Consider the following 10846-nt stretch of genomic DNA (forward strand, 5'->3'; position numbering starts at 1 on the left):
TGAGCGGAGCCCTCGTGGGGCTAATGACACCTTGATTTCGTGGTTAAATATCTTCGATAAAGCTTTTTGGTTAAACAGTCATTATATCAAAATATGCTTGCACAAGAAAGACTCTTCTCCAGTGGAAATCTCCATCGCACCTAAACACCATTTTCTTGAGTATGTTTAGTTGGGAAATCAACATTATATCACCTTCATATGCACAAAAGAGTAGTATATATATGCGTGCAGGTGTTTTTCCATGACTGAAAATCAAGTCATAGTCTTCGTATCTGGCAATAAGATATTGGAAATCCCCGGAGCTACCATTATTTTGAAATTCATTGGGGTCCTCACAGATTGATTCACCTCCTCATACGCAACCATTGTTCATGAATGCTGCTATCAAGTGTGGCAGCTTGTAGTAAGATAATTCCATTGTGGCACATTGACATAATTAAAAAGCTAGCTTGGCAAGTGAAAATGAAACTGGAGTATAAAAAGTGTATGAATGCTATAGGCTTCAAAGGTTCAACCATGATTGATACATAAATTTTTTAAAAGGTTGGCATTTCTACCACATGGAAACAAGAGAGAGAGAGAGAGAGAGAGAGAGAGAGAGAGAGAGAGAGAGAGAGAGAGAGAGAGAGAGAGAGAGAGAGAGAGTCAAACGGCTTTGCTATCATGGCTTGAGCAAGTCATAAAAGAGCATCAACATGAAATGGTGATGTGATATAGCTGAAAGATACTATTAGAAAATGGGGACTACTTGACAGCAATGTTATCAAAATCCATCTGAATCATTTCAGTCACGTTTTTAAAAATATATTTTTATAAAAAAATGATTACCCGAATCAAAAACATCTGAATCGATTCCTTTCCATTCCGTTCATACCGATTTTATCGTTTTCTTTTTTCAAACGATTCATATGGTGAATCAATTTAACAACATTGGTTGAGAGAGGTTGTTCTTTGGGATAATCAAGTAATGTGGAGCTACTTGTGGTTCAACCATAGAAATGACTGGAAAAGGAACACAAGGCCAACATTTCCAAGTTGGGATAAGAGCTTGACAGTGATGATGATTGCACACTTTTAGTGTGCTGCTGCACCTGATCACCCTTCATCTTTGGGATACAGCCTGTCAGTTGTGGGATCCAACAGCAGATGGTGGGTAATCAGATGCGCACACCAAAAGTGTTCAATCACATTGCATCTGATCTTTCCTCCATACCACGTGTAAGGTCATTTGAACTCATGAAACAACTTGCATTTTTTTTTACGTTGAAAGCCTTTTGCACCATCCTGAGATTTAGTTCTGTTGATAGATACATATAGCGGCCATTATTAGGGACCCAACATACCATCAGAATCGTTCATAAATGCAATACTCTACAAAATAGTTTAAAGCAAACAAATATACTTATTTACTTTTTTTTTCTTTTGAATGAAATAAAATCTTTTTTAATTTGACGTAGCGATTACACTGATTAGCTAGGGTAGGTCTTTGGCCTATGCCATATGTGAAGACAATTGATCACCATTCTCACAAGACAAACGATTAATCAGTTACTTTAGAGATTTAACATCTCTATTTCTTTCCTCTCAAGTCTATGTTGCTTTTTAATTTGAACTCTTTAACACTAGCTTTTTTTTGAACTCTTTAACACTAGCTTGATAGAAGGCAGACAACAAGTGAGATGCTCATTCACTGTCCCTTGTATATGCTGACTAAACCCAGGTGGAAAAAATGAGGAACTTATGCCACCCTAAAGCTAATAGTCTTAAAATCCTTGGATCTATCTCATTTTGCAATGTGGTGGGGGAGAAGCTTAGGTTGAATTTGCATTAAGTGCATGGCGATCATAAATAATTTCTTTTAAAATAAATCAAATGATCTCTCTCTCTCTCTCAGTTTGGTAGAGTACCAGCACATTACTAGTAATAACAATGTTATCATTGTTGTTGGTTTTAGTTATGGTGCTAAGAAGATGAGTGGTATTACAGAAGAGTTTGGGGCGGAAGAGGTTGGGGGTTGGTGGCCAATTAGGCCTAAAGTTCAACGTGTGAGAGTGATGACGTTCAAACAAAGAGTGATATGCGGGCATGAAAGGAGAATCTATGTCATGAAAGTAGGGGCATTCAAATGTTCTTTTTTGGTTGGAATTTTTCGTAATTCTGAATTATTTTAATTACTTTTTGTTCAATTATTATGTAGAGGAAACGAATTCAAAGGGGGGGGGGGCAAAGGGCAAGGACCCGAGGAGGATACCATACGATACCCCCCCGTAAGAAAAGGCATGTGATTGCATTAAATGCCTATGTTTTCGCCGACTCTTTCGCCAACGTTCAGGAATCTTTCTCACTCTAGAGAGAGAGAGAGAGTTGGACTTTGGTTACTGTAACATATAATTTTGTTTTTTTGCGCCCTCGTGAAGGATATGGACCGTATGGTATGACTTTCCATTTTGAAAAATCAGCCATATGCCTGTCTTTTTTTTTTTTCTCAAAAACACCACTATATACGTACATTTTTCTTGGAGGGTAATATCATAAGAAAAAGTTTTTTTTTCTTTGAAAGAAACTATGACTATGTTTAGGAGCCTTGCAATGGGATGGAAACAAGTTTCAGTGTGTTGCCAAAATATCTTTTTGCCAATGTGTGATGTTAAAGAGATGGAGTTGCCAAAAACATCCTTTTGTGAAAGGTGTTGAAATGTGGTGTTGGGCCGGCCAACACCAGTCCCAACTCATTGTTTCTGCAACGCCACTGCTCTCAAATTAAGAGCAAGAGAGTATGAGAGCACGGCGGAAACCACAACACAACCTCTGATTCAACACTCCCAAACATAGCCTATCTTTTTCAAAAGATGAATCCTAGACAGTTTATGGGTTTTCTTTTACATTACTAGCAAGGATGAACCATCGCTACTTTTTATTTTTTATTTTTTAAATGCAGATGAATTGAATCAGAGATAATTACCTGAAAATTGGAGCGCACTTAGATGATGCAGCTAGACGATTAGGTAAGTTAAGATTGCACATCAAAAAGTAAATTAAAATAAATAAACTCATATGGGGAAAATGTGGTCATCCCCTTGTAGATGATGAGAAATCTTTATTATAATCCACCAAAAGAGAAAAAACATGACTCTTGCTAACTAGGATTTGGCCGTTAAAATAATTGAATTCAATTTCGACTAACTCATCCTTGACTCTACAAGTCATACTGCTGGCGCGAAGGCCCACAAGGGCTCCAGCTTCATAGCTAGGGGCGGCCTTGATATGTCACCAGACATGGGATGACCACAGTTCGAAACTTACAGGGGGCATCCTTTGCATGCAAGGTCGAATATAGGTGTACTCCTCAGTCAGCAAGGGGACATCAAGGGTTTTAGTTTTACCAACCGAGGCTTGCCAATGTGTGTCTCCCTTTCCTAGAACAAAAAAAAAAAGAATTATCCTTGACTCTAAAAGTCATTTTTGTCAAGGCAAGGCAACTAGCCCACTCTTTCTTGGCATGTTGTAAGTGAAGTCTTGAACCAATGTTGTAAAAATCGGTTCACTAGGTGAATCGGTTTCTTAAAAAAAAAATCAAATTAAACTGAATCGATCAACTTTTAACTATAAGATAACACGTAATTAAAATTTTTAAAAATTTGAAAACAAATTTACTTTTTTAATCATCTTAAAAAATATTAAAAAAATGAATTGAATCAGCCCATTTTGAATCGTCTTTGGGCCGATTTGATCTGAATGGGCCGGTTCAGACCAGTTTTAACTACATTGGCTTGAACTCCATGGTCATGTCTCGAGGATAGTCATGACATTTTAAGATATGATTGCTTTTGCTATATATATATATATATATATATATATATATATATATATATATATCATGTCGGCAATACAAACATTATATTGTAAGAATGTCATAAAACATACTTCACCTAAATCTGGCAACAAAACTGCAATTCCACAAAAGGCTTAGAATAATTGATATTTTCTAAGAAGTGCAAAAAAGAAGAAGCTAGGAATAAAGAATAAACTGTCAAAGGTGAAAAAGAGAAAAGAAAAAAGAAAAAAGGGAAAGACTCTCCTGCCCTAGTAAACTTCAAGAGGGGGACGTCACCATGCATCCATCGATGAATAAAATCAATTCCTTGCAAGATTCTTCTGCATGGCAATGACTAAACTAATTAATGTCAACTCTCCCACACATACGTCAAGACAAAACATTTGTATTATCTTTAATCATTTAACAAATCTATGGTTTAAATTCAATATGATCAACGCCTCACCAACCTGTCCCTCACGGGAATGCAGCTTGGATTCCACATGCATACGCACGAGACCCGATTTCCCATCCATCTATATATATATCCTTCGAATATTTGTCCTGTTTGGATTTGGAATCTCTAGAGAGAGAACATAGGCCCGTTGTCGCACTTTGATCACAAGGCCCAAGGCCAGTCAAGAAGCCTAATACTAAAAGGGTTCATGGCTCGACCACTTCTTCTCACTCACATTTTAAAATTTATTCATGAGGGGAGGGCGACATATACACCAATTCCCAATTGGTGTCTTTCTATCAAGTAATGAAAAGTAAATAATTGGCAGGTAATGTATGAGTTGTGGAAAAGGGACAACATCAAAGAATTAAGTTATAGGGACAAGCTCCTGATCTTTCCCCTCCTTTTTGTGGTTAACTTAAATGGTATCATTTATTTATTTTTTCCTTGTTTGGCTTTCTTGTGGTGGGCACATACTGCAAAAAATACTTGCGCTAGGGTTGTATGTTAATGGACCACCCACAAGATGAAAGTAGGGAAAATAGAGGAAGTCTGATAGGCTTTGAAGTCATGCATGCTCATATGAAAGCAGTACCAAGACAAGAAGGGTAAGCCCTACTGCCCTAGTACTGCAGTCCCCATATTTCACCAGAACCCAAAAACAAACAAAACAAATTGGATTTCTTGGGTTTCACCAAACTTGGCTTTCTTGTTGCTAGCAAAGAGTAGACTTGCTCGTGCATCAAGGACGCCTCTTGTCTTTGATTTGCCTGATCACCTTTCATATTTATTCAGCTAATCATAAAACAATGGTGCCTATCATAATCATCATTTCCAAGTGTCAGCCTCCATAATCCAACTTTTGGAGTAAACCGATATCTAAACTTGGGAAAAGGTTTGCAGAAACAGCAAATCTTTTGCATGGGACAGTATACATCAAAATGGAACGTAAATTTACTTCAAAATCTCCGAGTGACATTTGAATATTCTGTCTCCTTATCTGACATTAAAATTCTAGCCATGCCATGGTGTTTTAATTTTCCCCTGTACTTCATAACGTAGGAATCATGCATGGTGCCTAAGATCCAAAGCTCATATATATATATATATATATATATATATATATATATATGCATCTCTTCTAACGTCTGATACTGGATGTTAGTCAGTAGAATATGAGAACTACCGTGTGAACTGTGATTTTTTTGGGTTTTTTTTGTTTTTTTCTCTTAAATCTAACCGTACGATGTGATCTACATGCTTGGTTTTATAAGGACCAGCTCTTTGAATCATCCGATTATGATGCATAAATGAGATTTTTTTAAAGCTTAGAAATCAATGGCTCATCATCTTCATAAATATTCAAACTTTCAAAAAATTGTATTTTTATAAAAGAATACACGAACCAACAGTTGATTTTTAGAAAATTTACCATGCCTAACACATGTACATGGTTGGATTTACAAAAAAAAGCTTTGAAAATACCCATATTTCTAGTTCTCATAATGTAGTGAGTCGATGTTACATACATAATGCGCATTAAAGTATATTGGATATAAGTCCTATCGTAGAACCAATGACATGGGGGCCAACAAACAGAATCATGGTTGGACTCAGCATCCATGCGATGAACGTTCATCTAAAAGAATCATGGTTGGACTCAGCATCTCCTAAATGGGTCCTACGTTTATTATTATTATTTTTTCAGAACCGTTGATGCCTTAGATGAACGGCATCTGGAGTTTGCAAAATAAACGGCTGAAAACATGGTTCAGCCATGGTATTTTGGATGCCGTTCATGGGCATCAGGGTGACCTCTGATGGGTTACCCCAAGAGGTCGCTCTGACCTGGTACCAAATCCATCGGTCTCTAATGCCTAAATAGGATTGCTGTACGTGTCATTAATAGATTGATTAGACGTTGACTGATAGATCGGTGGTGACGTTGCTCGGAACCCAAATCCATGACCAAGTTTGCAGTTATTAGGTTCCAGTCTCTTCAACATTTACAGCCTACGATACAACGACAATAGTTTTTTTTTCTTTTTATAACCTTAAGAAACCGCAGTTGACAGGAAGACCTGATCTGGCTGGCTCAGCCTGCCATTAAAATTTGGAGGCCAAGACCCCTGCCCCCGAAGCATATGCTAAGCATTGGCTTGTGCAAAAAAGCGACGCTCATTAGAATCGAACCTTGACTGCTAGTCTAGCAGCAAGTATGCCAACCCTCCTTGGGGCAGAACGAGAATAGGTTGTACTCTAATTTCCATCATCTTTCTCTCTCTAGAATACAATGCAGAACGAGAATAGGTTGACCTCTAACAAAACTGCAAGGATATCAGCATCAGAGAGAGAGACGATCCAAGGATCGATCTCTAACAAGTTGACTATGTAGAACACAACCTTAGGGATATCAGCATGAGAGAGAGAGAGAGAGAGAGAGAGTAATGATACGGTGCACTCTACCTAGTGCTTCCAGTTGAAGCTCATTATTTTTCATGCTCTTTTTTGAGTTCTTTAGTCAATTAAACCCTAAAGATATTATGTACTTACATTGTTTATCAGAAAACATGTTTTCGATCATGTTGTATGATGTGCATAAAGGTTTTTCAATAACTTGAATAATCAATACATCGCACTTTTATGACGAGAAATCATGTTTTTAATCCAAAAAACGCAATACAAGGCGTGATCCTTGATAAATAAAATATGTTTTTTTTAATAACAAGGAACCCTCATCAAAGCAAGGAAAACCCCTGGTGGGGTCTCACGACCACCCTGCTTTACATGGTCCACCTCTGAGAGATACGGACACACCCATGAGCTAATGGGGTTTGATCCAGAACTTTACCTCAGCACCCTCAAAACCACTCATCTGGCCACGCCCGGATAAATAAAATATGTTTACATTTGTCCAGTAAGATTGAGCAAATGCAGCTTATGCCCATGATTTCCCGCTAGATGGTGCAGGTGTACCTAGCTCACCTTATATAAATAAATAAATAAATATATATATATATAGAGAGAGAGAGAGAAGGGAAGAGAGAGAAATGGGTAGGTGCTAAATTGATACCTGCGGGTTTTTCAGCCCTTTCGAGATTTTTTTTGCAGTTTCGACCTCATAAATGTGTTGGGTATGGTTGATTTACGATAAATCCATACCTGGATCTGTGGATCATGTGTTTTTTTATGAAAAAAAAATGAAATTTGGATCCTAAAATTTTTATAAAGATTTTGGACCATTGATTTTTTTCAACCTTATAAAAACCTATCAATGTGCCGAAATCGAACACTTCAAGAGCTGATCCTTATAAAATCAAGTACAAAATCACATATGTAAGGTCAGAATTTAAAAATAAAACGAAAAACCTTGAAAAACTCATTTAGTACGTATCATTTTGTACCAACCCATTACTCTATCTCTCTCTCTCTTTCTCTCTATATATATAGGTTCTCCATGGCGAGCGGAGATAGGTTATCCATTAAGCAAGTTTACTATTTCTTGTTGCCTTCCGGGATGGATTGGTTTTTCATTGATTGTATATGGGGTAAGGGGCCCGCTCCAAGGGCAAAGGCGTTGGCGTGGTTAGTGGCTCTGGATCGTGTTCAAACCCAGATTAATGTCAGGAAACGGGGGCTTCAGTTTCCAAGCATGTGTGTTCTTTGCGAGAAGGCGGTATAGGACACGACTCACCTATTTTGGTTTTGCCCGGTAGTTTTAGACCTATTCTTTCAAACTTGGGGTGCACCGCCGGTTCAAACGCGTTCGAGTTCTGTTATTCGAGACCTCTTGTTTGGTCCCATGAGTTTACGAAACAAAAAAAAAAGGGAGATTATTGTGGCGGGTATGGTTGTTTTCAGCATGGTGGGTGATATGGACTGAAAGAAACAATATCCTTTTCAGGGGCATCAAATTCAATTTTGGAAGGCTACGTCAACGGGTTTTGTTTGATGTGTATCTGACTCTTAAATTACATAGTAGAGACGGGGGTTTGGATCTACTTGTACTCTGAACTGTGCACAGTCACCATCTAGATGGTGGCTGTCTTACTCTTATGTTCCTCTCTCATCCAATATTCGGTTGGATGTATTTTGGTAATGTTGAATGATAAATGTTCTCTCTCTCTCTCTCTCTCTCTCTCTCTATATATATATATATATATATATATATATATATATATATATATAGAGAGAGAGAGAGAGAGAGAGAGAGAGAGAGAGAGAGAACTCTCCTTTTTAGTTAAGTTACTGAAGCTATTCCTTTTGATGCAAATGCTAATCTTTTACTACCAAATCATGACATGCTATGGCTTTAAAGTTTCTTCCAATAATTATTGTAGTGTCAAAAAATTTGGGTAGGTGATCAACTAAGAAAACAAAGAATAGGAGTAGAATAAAGAAGGTGGAGCTGCTGGCACGTGTAAGAACTAAGGCCTATGTGCTTCGGATGATTCCTCTCATGGTTTCAACAGGTCTGCAACCATAAGAGAATTTTGGCGTCTCCCATGCATGGCAAATCCATTTCAATTCCTTTTGGTTGTTGGTGTTAAATAGAAAGGTTGGTATAACAAATTTTTAGAGAGTTGAAGTTTTTAATGTTGTTTCATGAGGCAGTTGAGTTCGTGAATTAGTCTAGCTTTACTCCTTATGGTTGCAGAAATCATCCCCTTTCAACAAAGGTAACTAATCCCAAGCATCATGTGGCATCTTTTTTTTTTTATAATGAAAAAAACCAACATTATTGTTCGTGTCAAGAGGTGCCACGTCGATCGTGTACCTGTTTCAGTGTCCGTGGTGCAAAACTGGGAATAACTTTCCATGAGCTTTGACCTTGTAAGCATCTAGTTTTATAGGAATAACTTGCACTAAATCACATGAAAGATAGAACATAAAGCATCACAATTTGATCCAAGTCCCAAGAACATATGAGGTAATTAATGAAATTAAATTCCATTTTATCTTTGCAACTCGTGATTCTTTTTTTTTAGGATTGATATATGCCCATTCATACCAGGGATAAACATGAATTAATAGAGAGAATGAGAGAGTGAGATATGTGGACTATGGTTTAGTATTAGCATTCACACATGGAAGTGATAAGAATGAAGGGAACAGAGAGAGTATATAATGAAGAATAATACCGGAGGAAGGACCAAGTGGGATTGCTTACATCCGGAGTATTCTGCAATGACTGCATTATTTATCCATTAATATAATAAGTGTAGTCCATATACACTACTCAGTCCCACAAAGATGGTCTCAGAAGCATGTTTTTTTAATATCTCAACCATCCTGGATCTTTACCATTTAATACTTATTAACAAAAGTATTTCATGCAAACAAGGGCATAGCTTGAACCTAATATCGAACAAATCAAATAAAATAATAACCACCCCAACAAGAAAGAGAATTTCACATAGATAAAACTTGGAACTCAACATTCAAAAGGTTTCCAACCCTAATCTTATAGTTGGCAATCTAATTAAAAAGACAAGAGTGCCTTTATTCAAAAATGATCTCACTGGCTTTTTGACCTTCTTAACTAAAAACAGTCCATATTTACTAGCTTTTAGTTGAACTCAAGCTATTCAATTAGTGACATCCTTTGATGCTAAAATATAACTAATCAAGGTGGTAAAAGGCTAAGTGAAAAAATTCAAAACATCAACCACCATAGGTGCTTACTTTGATGTCTATGACCGCTTTCATGGTTAAGGTGATGCATTATTTTTTATATTTTAGACAGAGAAACCACCCCTTTGATCAGAGACCTGGTCATGCTGGCTTTGTACTTGTAGTCGCTATCTTGGTAGCATAGAACTCTGTGGGCTAAACCTTCACCCCTGTGAAATCACCTTGCTTCAAAGTACGCAAGAGGGTGACACCCATGGGGTTTGAACCTAGACCGCCTAGCAGCCTAGGCCACATCCCACTACACCAAAATTGCTTGGGGCTAAGGTGATGCATAGATGAATGCATGCATGTTCTCTGTCAAAAAAGTCTTTTAGGGATGACAGTAGACCGGGGCAAACGGGCCCCGTGCTGCTTTGCCCCGTTTGGACCGAGAATGGAAGACATGAAACAGGGATGGAGGTTAAAATCAAAACTCGTGCAGGGATGAAGGCGGGGATGGACTTATGCTTTTCCCGGCCCCGTCCCCATCCTCGATCTCCGCCTTGCCCCGCCCATCCTCGATCTTTCTTTAGAGATGACGGTGGACCGAGGAAAAACAGAGCCTCGCCCCTCGTCATCCTGTTTAGACCAGGAATGAAGGAGATGAAGCAGGGATGGAGGACATGAAACAGAGATGGAGGTTAAAATCAAAACTCGTGCGAGGATGGAGGGTAGGATTTTGAGGCGGGGCGGGGTGGAGACCTTGTCCCCCACCCTCACTTGGATCCACCGCACGCCATCCCTAGCTTTTTTTGTTTTGTAAAATACCCTTGTTCTGATAGAAGACAAGTTTGACCTTTGACTATTTTGATTAAGATAGTCATTTCTTCCCCGTCTTTTGATCTGAGAACCCACGTGTCAACTTAATATACAAGAATGCTAAATAAGGTAGTCACAAGGAG

The sequence above is a fragment of the Nuphar pumila genome, chromosome 15 (genome assembly GCF_984573655.1).
Source record: "Nuphar pumila chromosome 15, dmNupPumi1.hap1.1, whole genome shotgun sequence".
Lineage (NCBI taxonomy): Eukaryota > Viridiplantae > Streptophyta > Magnoliopsida > Nymphaeales > Nymphaeaceae > Nuphar > Nuphar pumila.